Source organism: Ceratotherium simum, chromosome 2 (assembly GCF_057802395.1).
Source record: "Ceratotherium simum simum isolate JZ-2026a chromosome 2, ASM5780239v1, whole genome shotgun sequence".
Taxonomy (NCBI): domain Eukaryota; kingdom Metazoa; phylum Chordata; class Mammalia; order Perissodactyla; family Rhinocerotidae; genus Ceratotherium; species Ceratotherium simum.
In genome coordinates, this window is record NC_141901.1 from 81,883,636 (window position 1) to 81,896,456 (window position 12,821).

The 12,821-nt window shown below is 36.6% G+C and overlaps 1 long non-coding RNA gene across 5 annotated transcripts in view; it reads left to right on the forward strand.

The window, feature by feature from the left end:
- The first annotated feature begins 9,812 nt into the window (after nucleotides 1-9,812).
- LOC147918073 (uncharacterized) overlaps nucleotides 9,813-12,821 on the forward strand; it is a 67,393-nt gene continuing 64,384 nt past the window's right edge. For 2 of the 5 annotated variants that reach the window (XR_015556198.1, XR_015556201.1), the window contains exons 1-2: nucleotides 9,816-10,160; nucleotides 11,585-11,674. This is a non-coding gene — a long non-coding RNA (uncharacterized LOC147918073). Of the gene's footprint in view, nucleotides 10,161-11,584; nucleotides 11,675-12,821 lie in introns of all 5 variants that reach the window. The other 3 variants (XR_015556199.1, XR_015556197.1, XR_015556200.1) reach the window with 3 other exon arrangements.

Genomic DNA, 12,821 nt, shown 5'->3' on the forward strand with positions numbered 1-12,821 from the left:
TGCTTGAGGCTAAGTTTAAGCACAACAAGAAAGCAAGCCGTAATAAATTAGTGACATGTTCACGAGGAGAGATTAGGGTCATAATGGAAGAGAACTCTCAGCTTTGTAGCCCACTTCTGGCGTGGTGATGACCTTCACTTACCAGAGAGGAAATGGGTGCACATTTCAGTAAACAGCCAATAGCTGCTTGATGCAATCAATAACCTGGGAGAAAGGTGCCAGGTACATGCCCAGGAGCAATCAGCAATTAAATGGTTTACCCAACACCTATGGTGACCTAAGAATCTTCTTTGTTTTCTTCTCAAAGTTTTAAAACTTGATATCTGGAATACTATTGAACACAAGAGCATTGAAAGAGACTCAAGTCCAGTCTTTCACAAAGTGCAACATCTCCTGTAGATTTTGGTCTCTGCCAGTACAGCTATTATGAAGGGAAACTTATCCCCTTCTAAGGCAGTCCTCACTTTTTTGGATAGTTTAGTTCTTAAAAACAGTTCTTTCCTGTACTATGTTGAAATTGATCTCCTGGTAAATTGGACATTTTGGTTGTGCGTCTGCTCTTTTGAAGAACAGAAAACAATTCTGCTCTCTCCTCTGCCTGACAGTTCATCAAGTATTCACCCAAATAATATGAAACTGACTTTCCAGTTTTTGTTGTTATTTTTTAAATAATTGATCCAGCTTCTCAAACTTATTGTGGCCAAAACAGGGCATTTGACCTTTTTCTTGAAAGTTTCTTCATCTCTTTCTCAGTAGTTCATCTAGTTATCATACCAGAAAATGGGGGTCTTGCTTAGTACCAGATTTCCTTCTCCACAATTCCATTCAATCCATCATCAAATTCTCTTGATATTACTTCTAAAATGCCTTTGAATCTCTCTTTTTTATTCAATCTCCATCTTCTCCATTTGAGGCCAAATGACCTCTATCTCTTCTTGCCTCTTTTGCTGCCATAGCCTCTGAAGTGGTTTCCTCACCACCTCTAGCTCCTTTCCCATACATCATACACACAACGCCAGAAGGATCTGTGTAAAAAGCAAATCTCCTTACCTTATACTCTGCTTAAATTCTTCAATAGCTTCTCCTGGCACTTAGAATAGAAGCCTTAATGTGGCTCCAAAGGGCTACAACAGTGTGGCCCCACTTTCTCTTCACACCATTCTTTCTTATTCATTGATACGCTTTAATCACCCTCTCCTCTTCCCATTCCTCAATTTTGCTGAGCTCTTTTCCACCTTAAGAGCCTTGATGATGAGACTCTGCATATGCTATTATCATTGTTTGGAGTGAAGCCTGCCCCCCCACCTTTATTTATTTGATTTAAATGTCACCTCTTCAGAGAGCCTTCCCTGACAATACACTCCACCCCAATTATAACAGATCAGTTTATTTTTTTCATCATAGCTTTTCCTTTCCTTTCTTATCACTATTTGTTATCAAATGTTCATTTGCATGATTATTTATTTAAACTCTTGTCTCCTCCTCTTGACTTTAAAGTCCATTAACAAAGGGGTAAAAGATCAGTTGCTTTTTCATTTTCTCTGTTTATTTCATACCTAGGCACAGTGCTTGCCACAGAACGTCAATAAATATACGTTGAAAGATATCCATATCAATTATTTACTATATCTCCCCTTAGTCTTCTCTTTTCTAAGCCAAACCCTTTGGTTCCATTATTATTCCTCATATGACATAGTTTTTAAACTCCTCTCCAACTTGGCCACATATTTTTGGACACACTGTGTTTTTCAATGTTCTCCTTTAAATATAGAAGACTAATTGCAATATGTTAAATGTGATCTAATAATCAGAGAATTTAATAGGACTATTCTTTCCACTGTCCTCCTTTACAATGTCTATTAATTTGGCCCACAGTGGTGGTATGCTTTTTTAGCAGCCAGATCACAACATTGGTGCAAATTAAACTTATGGTGAACAGAAACCCGTAAATCTTTTTCTCCCTAACTAAGGTTCCTAGCTAGAGAGCCCCATTCAAAGTTGTGCATTTAACATTTTTAACTCATGTACAGAATTATCACTTATCTTGTACTAAGTTATATTTATTGGTTATTGTCGTATATGATACTGATTGTCTTTTTCAGGTTTGTTTCATGTGTAATCTGGATAAGTGTATTTTCTTTGTTCACATTCTTTGTAGAAAAGGCAAAGGCCAAAGATATAGCTCTGTGTTTTACCCCTTCCTCATCCCTAAGTAGGAGTCAAGGATCCACACATTTGGCTCATAAAATATATATAATATGTATATAATACATATATTATGTGCATATATATACACACACTATATTACATTATGTATTATATATAATTATATCTAAAATACAATTATAGGTATAATTATATAATATGTATGTGTATATATAATACAATTCATATATATTTTACTAAGCTTATTTTGTTTTTTTTTTAAATTTCAGCATTTGCTTTTTAAATATGTTGGTACAAGAGTAGTAGTCCATCCAAACATATAGTCAAAGTATTTTATTTCCTTAAGTTTTGAAATGAGTGTTGTGCCTCAATTGTTTTAAAATTAATTTAAAGCAAAAATTTGAAATTATTAAAGTCTGATAATAACCATATCTTATGAACTTCAGCTATATATGTTTATAGGAGGATTGAAAGAATAATTCCAAGAAAAATTTGACCTAGAAAGCCTAGAAGACAAAATCGTACATGGATCTTATTTTCCTTTTTAATTATTGCCTCATTCTAAGAAATAAAGTTAACAAATACAATAAAAAAAACTCATGATAATTTGACTCATGATCATTTTAGCCTTTATAGAACCATTCACTAGAAACGCTCATTATTCCAGTTCCATTCAGAAAGCATTTGTTAAGCCCACCTCTGTGATCAGCCTGCAGAAATGCTATTCTCAAAGACAGGTCTGGCACAATGGCCTTTTGGGATCACTGGAGGAGAAATGGACGGAATTCTAGTTTTATGAAAAATTTGCGTATTTCACAACCTCTCTTATCTAGGATGCACCCTGTTAAAAAAAAATCTACTTTTGTGTTTATGATTATGTTGTTGTGAGCCACGGTAGGACATGGAGATGTAGAAAAAAATGCTGTTGGATTTACTAAAGAAGTGTAAGTCCAGCAGTTACTCTCAAAAATTCTTTCAGGCGCCAGCCCGGTGGTATAGCGGTTAAGTTTGGGCGCTCCGCTTCAGTGGCATGGGGTTCCCGGGTTTGGATCCCGGGCTCAGATCTACACACCACTCATCAAGCCATGCTGTGGCAGCATCCCATATACAAAATAGAGGAAGACTGGCACTGATGTTTTCTCGGGGGCAATCTTCCTCAAGCAAAAAGAGGAAGATTGGCAACAGATGTTAGCTCAGGGACAATGGTCCTCAAAAAAAAAAATTCTTTCAAACAAACTTGCAAACAACACCATAAAATTGATGGAGGATAAAATGAATATTACATGCAACAGAAGGATGGAAGTAGGAGAAAGAAGACAGAGAGAATTAGAGTAGTTAAGAGCACGAATGATGCTGGATATTATGACTGGAGTAAGAAGAAAACGTATAAGAGAATTTCTTTTGTAAATTTTTTTTCTAATATAAATCCAATTTTAATTTATAGGAATGTTATTTGGTATATTTCCCAGATTATAAAAGAAACCCTGGATTTATAGTGCCCTACCACTGCTATGATTACTAACACGGTTACTTCTGCAACTACTAGGTTAGTAACTGACACCATTTATTGAACTAACTTATGCCCATTCTATGGACACAGAAAAAATTCTTTTATTTAATGTCATTTCATTTATCTATACAACAGCCATATGAGGTAAGTATTAGTAGACATCAGTATTGTCCCCATTTTACAGCCAAACCTGAGGCTTAGAGGGTCAAACAATGTGCTTAAAGTCTTATAACTTCTAAATGGCAGAGCTAGAAATGGAACATAAATCTTTCCAGTTCTGAAACTGTGCCTTAATCTTTAAGCTCTATTGAAGTAGATTTTTTGTTATTTACCCAAATTAGCTGCTTGCGTTGACATTTATTAATCAGGGACATGTCAGATTTGGACTTCCTTCTTTCTCTTTGTGGAATAATAAAGGGGCACAGTATTGCCAAAACGGAGTTATCAATGTCACTATTGAAAGGTATAACAACTGATGTAAAAAGTAGTCCTGGACTCTCATTATCAATCAATAAGTTAGCCTATCACTTATTATTCAATTGTACAGATGTATTTTCATAATTTGATACTGTTATTGACTGTATTCATAACCCAAAACACAGAGATCAAGAAAACATAAAACATAGAAATATCAGTGATTTCATTACAGGCATCTACGCTCTTTAGAAGTGGAGAGTGCTTTTCTCTATTTTATTGCAAATGTAATACCTGACATATTAAGTATAAACAGTCATTAGAGTTTGAAAAATTTAATGTTGTAAATGTGAAAATATGCTTCCTTTAGATATGTGTATATATTGATGATACTATTTTGGAGTATATTCATTAAAATTTACACCTTCTTGAAAATATGTTGCAATCATGCCGTGTTTTATAAATACATGACTAAATTTTAAAACACATCCAGTTTATAAATATAAGTAAACATGCAGACAGACCCCCTACTTACAAATGGTTGTGTTTCAAATTTTTTAAAAAATAGTTATGTTTTTAGGCCAGCAACTACAATTTATATATTTAATCCACGAGGCCTGGAGTAGGTCTTAAGTGCTGTCTAAGCTAAACCAAACACCGTGTACAGTATTGTTTCTAGAGATGAGTTTGATTTCATTCAACAGCAAATCGTAATAAGACATTTATGTCCCACAAACTATGCTAGATGTTAGCAAGACAAACTACACTTCTCAGGAGATTTATAGTCTAGTGTGGGATACAGAAAAGCACATCAATCATTAGAGTTCAGAGGCATACAGTGGTGTGGTAACACGAAAGTGTGTCATCATAATTAGACGACAAACCAGCAGAGCTTTCCAGAATGAGGTGATGAGTGCCCTGAGGGTTCTGAGGGGTGAAGAGAAGTTAGCCAGATGCACACCAGGATGATGTGGAGTTAGAGTGTGGAGAGAGAAGTACTAGAGAGTTGAAACACATCATGAAGAAACATCTCCATCTTTCCTATAAGAGAGGGTTTTCCATCCTCGGGGCGATGGACATTTTGGGCAGGATAATTCTTTGTTTCCAGAGGCTGTTCTGTGCATGTAGCAGCATGCCTGACCTCCAACCACTAGATGTCAGTAGTACCAACACCTGCCCCCACCCCTGCCCCAACTCAAATCAAAAATGTCTCCAGATATTACCAAATGTCCCCTGGGAAGCAAAATCACCCCTAACTGAGAACTACTTCTGTATGCAAAAAGAGAGAGAGCTATCTCTGAGCACTAGATTAACTTGCTAACTCCACATTGACAACAAAGGGCAAATTATATTCGCGTTCTTCCAAGTTGCTCCTTAGATGACCCAAATTGGCGTGGGTGAGACACAGTTAGGTTGTTTTCTCATGTACTACTCAACTATCTGGGATCTAGTATTTACAATTCAGGGATCGCCTGTTTATAGGTATTAATATAGGTACATACACACACACATACACTGCAGATATATAAATCAGAACATCTCTAATTGACCATGATATTTAATGATTATCTAGCTTTCATTCCTATGTCTTATCAGAAAAAAACTTCATAAGATTACCAAAATACAATATACATCTTCTGGCAGAAATAAGAGTTGACTCAGCCTTACAAATACCATGATACCTCATGAATTCCAAGAGTCTCTTTAAAGGGGAAACACTTATTTAGGAAGTTTCATTATATTCTTCTTTAAAGAAAGAACAAGCTATGAAAATGATAAAGTATGATTGGTTTAAAACACAATATATCCAACTTTAATCATTTTCTAAATCCGAAGATATTTTTAGATGAAAGCAAAGGAGGTCATTTCCAAATCATTTTGTGAAACTTAAGCCTACCCAGAGGAAAGGTGATTTTGTTTGATCCTGAACATCAAGTGAATTTGTTCACCAAACCATTTCTTCCAAAAGGTAATTAAAATAATGTAAAATTGATCCAGTATATGTTTAACAAAATTAACTAATTATAATCTGCTTAAACCATTTAACCTTTATAGTTCCCATAAAAATGTTTGATTTTCTTTGGAAAGATAAACAATGTATTTTAAAAAGCTGGTGCCTCCTCATCTATCTTTCTTTCTTGTTTTTTTGGTGGATGATCCTATGCTAAGATGCCAATGTAGCAAATAGAGTAGGCAAACAATTAAGGAGAGAAAGTAGAATTTCTCTTCATCAGCAGCACATGAGAACCGGAAAAGAAATATAAGATAAGGAAATACCACTTTATTTTTCAGTAGTGACAGTGAGTTCTGTTACAGTAAGCACCCCAGTACTTATGCCAAACCTCCAAACACAAACGAAAAGTGTCTCAATTATTTGCCTTCAGGTATTCAGATTGATTTATGGACAAAATAAATATATATGGCAACTTAGCATTTGTTTGTTTTCAACGACTTTCCATTTATTCAAGTCATTGTCAAACATACCTTAAAAAGTTCAACAAATTGAAAAAGTCTAATTGTCTGCCACTGGCTACATTTATTTTATACTTATCCATTCTAATCACAGACAGAAATACCGAATAGATGTCAAGATTCCGGAGGGTTTATAGAGGCTCTTGAGTGTCCCAGAGAAGTATAAAATAGTTATGTAAGAAAAGAAATGTGCTGTGACAGCTCCATCTTTTAAAAAGAGAGGAAGAGCTAGGAAGCACCTCAGGGAAAAAAATGGGAGAAGTAACCACGAGTCCTCAGGGACATTCTAATCCACATCTGTCTGTTATTATTTCATTATAACTTACTACCTTATTTTGGAGATAAAATTGTCATTTATGTCACTCCTAAAATCAAATGACATTATAAAAGACACCTAGTGGTAAAAGTATAAACAGAAGTAACTGTCACTACTACGTAAAGACAAACAAGTTATACATTGGGAAAAAAAAAAAACCTGTGAATATTTTTGATCACAGTGAAGCAAGTCACCACCCATTATACTGAGGTTAATTTGTTGACTCATGATTTCCACTTATCCAATGATAATGAATCACATGAACAAACCTCTACATCTAATCAGATTTTTTTTATTCAATTGTGACCTTTAATCCACCTTCTTCTTGATTATGAATGACAGTGACCTTTATCTAATTTAAAGCAGACACTCTGATGCAAAAATATGCAAACTACACATGTAAATTCTGAATCAAACTGAAGATGTGCATAATCTACTGGGGAGAAATTATTTCAGAAGACATTTATATTAAGGCCGAATGAGGTATTCGAGAGTAAGTGAATTAGTCAGCACTCGGGTGGTTGGTCGGAAGGGTTGCAAAGACCAAATGCTGTTTATACTTTCTCAGCTTCTATTTAGAAAACTGAAATGTCAATATACATATCAATTTTTACTATTCTACTCAGCATTTTACAGCATTCAGGAAATGATCACAATGTAATAAAGTCAGACAAAATTATTTTTCAGAGGGGTTGGCAAACTGTGCCTGAATATTCAAGTCATTTTCATTTCTATTCATTTTCTGCTGCACAGCAACCTGGTGAAATTCAGCCACGGCACGTGTGGCATGTTGACTTCCTCATACTGTTTTATCTCATTAACGAAGAACTTTGTGCCCAATAGCGGCTGGCAGTCAGTAGTGTTTCTAGGATATATTTAGAAACTACTATCTCAAGGAAAAAAGTTAAAAGAATAAAAGAAGCATGTTTGCTTTGAGAAACATATGGACATCCTGTCTCAGACCTACGTTTCTTGATTCTATTTTTTTGCATTGGCTCTTTCCTTTTTCTGTGGATTAATACAAATGGCTCTGAGCTGACATTACTGAGGGCAAACCCAGCCCTGGGCACAAACTAAAATGCAGCCTAATCCTGTAATTCACTCTCCTCTTTCTCAAGCCATTCCATCCTACACAGAGCCTTTGATGCAAACTGGACCTTGGTGCTTCTCAAATTCTACTTCATTTTCTGTCATGTACAAAAACACCGAAATGTAAGTTTATTACGTATGCCTAAAACACATGATCCACACGTCTGCTTTTTATTACACAGATACACATGTATCCGGGTTTATATGTGATGAAGATTATGTCACAGCAGGAGGCCATTGAGAGCATTTCACTGTCAGAACCCCACCAAACTGTACCTGGCATGAGTATGTACTCTCCCGATTAACACCAGGGGGTTGTCAGATTGCTATATCTGAAATAAACAGATTTACCCTGACAGATAATCAGCATTTTGCACTGCCTAATACATGTTTATCTTCCACTATTGACATAATTACACTAAAAGTGCACTTAATATAATCTTTCATAGGAAATTAAACAGGTTTTAATGATATACTTATAATGGATTGGGGACAGAGTTGAGGGAGAGAAATATCGACACTAGATGTTTGGGGAGAACACATACATGAAGCAATGACGAGGGAATCAATGAACATCGGAGAAAATCAATGACAGTCTGTGTTTAAGGAATTCATTTACATAGTTTCCAAAGAAATCAGAAAAATCCTACAAAGCCGTGAAATACCCTCCTGACTTTCTCACATCCTGATGCTTCTTTTCTTCTGATATGTGCTCACCTCATACACCGAAAAAGCTCAAAAAAAGGGTTCTCTGAGGATGGATTTTATATTTGACTAATTCATAGTCAACTATTCCAAAAGTCCTCAATCTGGCATTGGAACTTGGGTACTGGAAACTCTAGTGGTGTGCACAGATCCTATTTGGAAGGAAATTTAGCAAGCTCTGCAGATAACACCCCTCAACCCAAGCGTCTGGGAGCATTGACAGCCGTGCCATTTTAAGAGCTGTAGAAATTAACACATGTTGGCCATTAGGCATCAGGCCTTAAGGATGTTAAATCAGGACCTGAGAAGCAGAGGTAGGTAAAAATATTAATTTTAATCAAAATTATAAATATAACCCCCAGCATAGGAAGCATCTTTCTTTAAGGATTTGCTATTCATGGCTATGATCTGCCTCACTGCCATATGAGAAGACCTAAGAATTTTAATTTTAAGGATCTGACTGTCCTCGGATACTATGTTAGTAATAGTAATAAAACATCAGTGCTTTGTTGTCCCGTGAATCTCTTTTCTTTTCTTAGCTACAAATTAAAATTAAGCCATGAAACATCTAAATACGTATGTCTATGAGTGGGATCCAGAGTCACGTAAATTTAATTTTGGAAGGAAAACAAAATGAATATGAGGAATACTGTCAAAGGTCTTCATGAGCTCAGCACTGTTTGGGGCATATAACAGATATTACTTCATTTTTTATTTTAAAACTGAGAATCGAATATTTCTAGTGCCAGTTTGCAGATGAGGAAGCTGAAAACTCAGAGAGATTAAATAATATTCCCCACAGCTGGGATTCTGCCCCAGCTCTGTGTGACTGAAGCTAGTGTTCTTTCTGTTTCATTATGCTTCCTCTATAAATTCAGTTCACACGATTTTAAATGCCTTTGATTTTTGTTTTCCAATCAAGGATGCAGACTTTAAACGATGGTCCTATATCTCTTTTGATAAATTAGAAATCAGCATTCACAGTCACCTGCAGGCTGCTCTGTCCGTCTCTGAATCCAGCGAAATCCCAGTAGCCAATCTGCAATGGCTTTTCACTTGCTAATCAGAAGGATTTCACAAATAGTCTTTAACATCTCCATGGCTAAGGGCCGAAAAATGAAATGACTGAGAGCTGAGACAGCCAAATGCCTCTAGCCTGAGGCCAGAGCACCCCAACGGGGAGGGGCAGCCATATGTCTAGTGCCTTTACTCTGAATCTTCTGAGGAACTGGGAGATTTTTGTTTCCCCTGGGCCCTGGCCCAGAAGGGGATAGATGGCGGGCCCTGCGTTCTACCCAGGTTGGTGAGCCCTAAACTGCTTTTCTTGCTCCTGCCAGCACTGCTTCCTGAAGCCCGTGTCTTAGTCCACACATCCCGGCCTTTTTCCAGGAGCACCTTGGCGGACAGTCGTCCCTTTGAAGCTATCCTGAAACCCACCCCTCTGACTGACTCCATCTCCACCCTGCTTAGATGTTGATGTCTGCCTGGGTAAGACTGGATTTGCCAAATTCCTTTTAGAATTTGATTTATGGCTGTAGGCTCTCTCTGTGAGATTTCTTATTGGACTGACTATTTTATAGCTTGCCTTAAAAGCCCCCTTATTTCCTCTTTGCTTTCGTCCTTACTTAGGACCCCAACGCTGCTCGAAGCTTCAGGCCAAGGAATAATCTCTCTTGGAGATTAATTACTATTTCTATTCCGTTTATAGTGTATGAAGATTTAATGATAGAAGTTAAAAAGCTGTAAACTGTGGTTAATAAGAAATGCCAAGGTCTGAATTCTTCCACATCTTCTAAACTCTTTTCTCCTCATCTCTCAAGGTATCTCTTTTCCCTATTCCTCCACCACCTCCACCCCCATTCCTCCAACTGCCCTGTTTTCTCTTGGTCTCTTTCGTTCTCCTTCTGCTCTCATCTTTCACTTCAGTTCATTCACCAGGTGCCTCTCCCTTTAACTTCCAAAATGAGAAGTCATATATATATATTATTTTATCTATTGAGATAATCTCCTTTCCGGTTGCTATATTTAAAATTGAGCATGTGTAAACTTTCATATGCTGTCAGAGAATAGGCCCAGGGTCTGGAATATAGCTAGGTCTTAAGTAATGTTTTGAATAGATAGGTGGTCCTCTCTTTGCCCTTGAAACAAATTTTTAAAAATATATGATCTAAGCTAACTAGATTTTTAAAAAATTCAATCAATCATTCAAATACTAATCAAGAATAGTCTCTGGCCTCCACACTGAGCTAAGGTCTGTGAAGGACACAGAGCAAGTATGATTTTTACCCTCAAGTAGTTTACAAGCTATTTGGGATACAAAAATATGACCCATAAAACAACCGGGGAAATACGAGAAGAAAAATGCAATTAGAAGCTGACTTGTGTGGTGTAAACTGTAAGCAAAAAGTCTCAAAGACTGTGGGAAGGGCACTGGATTAATTTTTCTGGGAGATGATTGGTAGCATCGGTAGGAAAGTAATATATATAACAACAGCCATAAACAAACAAACAAAAGGAATTTCCAATCCTGGTTTAAGACTTTTTACAAATTTTGGCTTTGCTTTCCAAACCGTGGACCTTATTAGCTAGTGAAGTTTTATCTTTGAGGTGAATGTTGATAACTGTCCAGTGTGAACCGATGGCTAATACATTTGAGAATTACGTTATCTGAATATTTTTTGCTCCTACCACAAGCTTTCCACAGTGAGTAAAATCTTTTGATTTTATTCTTAATTTCAGGAAATTGACATCTCTTTAGATAGGAAATTCAGCTATGCAGCTGAAGAATTGAGCAAGGTGGGACACATTCTTCAAATGGTTTTAGGTCAGTTTTAACTCCTTTGAATGTTTATACCAACACAGCTCACAGCCATCATGCCCTCTTCTCCTCCTGCCCCTTTTTTTCTTTCAAGGTAGGAATATCAACCAAGTAATGGAGAAATCAAATCTGAAAGGAATGTCTCACAGGCTAAGGAACTCACTCAGCAAGAGATGATGGAAGGGTAAGCTCAAATTTAAATTAATTCCCAACCTTTCCTGTACCAATGGTCGAAGCCGAATTTAGCTAACCTGGGCAAAACTGATATATTAAAATAACTTTAAAGATAGGTTCTCAGCCCTTCTGCCTGCCAGCAGATAGGGGTTCTGGATATATAGGGCAGTCCATCTGCCTCATACTTCAAATAAGATCTAAAAAGAATGCTAGTATCACAGAATGGCATCAAAATTGTTTTTTATTCATTCCTCAAGAAATGTGTAGCTTGCTCAATTGCTGCTGACCCTTGTTCCCCACATTTCTGCCACTTGATTATGTGTTGATGCTGTTTAGATTTTTGTTTACATTACATATTTGATATTCAAAGGTCAAATGAACACAGTCCTTGAATCAGATTCCTACATGTTACATGTATAATCGTTCATCTTCTCACACTGGGAGGAAAAACAGTGGGGGACAGTTCAAGCTATCCCAAATAAGCAGAAATAGAGCCACAAATGCTTCCCTGTATGGACCTGTTCTTGCTCATTTCTCCTTAAGGAGATAACACCTTCTGACACAAGGACAAATAGTTATATTTAGTGATTCAGAGTCTGATCATTTAAAGATGCATTTTCACTTCATTTGTTTTCTTCATATGTTTTTCTAATGTGCTGTTATATTTCAACTGGGGAGATTTTCATTCAGATGCTCCCAATGGAAAGAAAGGCAAGGTAAAGGGCTTCCTTTCACTACCCAGGAGATTTTGAAGAAAGATATGACAAGACAGAAGAATATATTTTTTCTGATGGGAACAGTTGTTTGCGTGAAAATTTTAATTGTTACCAGAACTTCAATGGAGTTGCAAGGAAAGGTAGCTAGATAAAGCCTCAGGTTAATTTCCATCATTACCAAGCACTTTACACCACTGAAAAATTCCAAACACATAAAGAGACGTCAATCTTCTTCTTCAGACAGAAAAAAAAAAGGTATGTGGGGGGGCAGCGCTTCAAAGGCTGTCAGTAGACAAGTCAGTCAATTACATATCTGATTTAGTTCTTAACTCCTTGAGGTAAAAGACAAATGTTCTGCAAGAGTAACCATTCCTGGCATGCATTAAATGAAACAACTTTAAAAAACTCTGCTATAATGCTAATGCAGATGGAAGTGAGGAG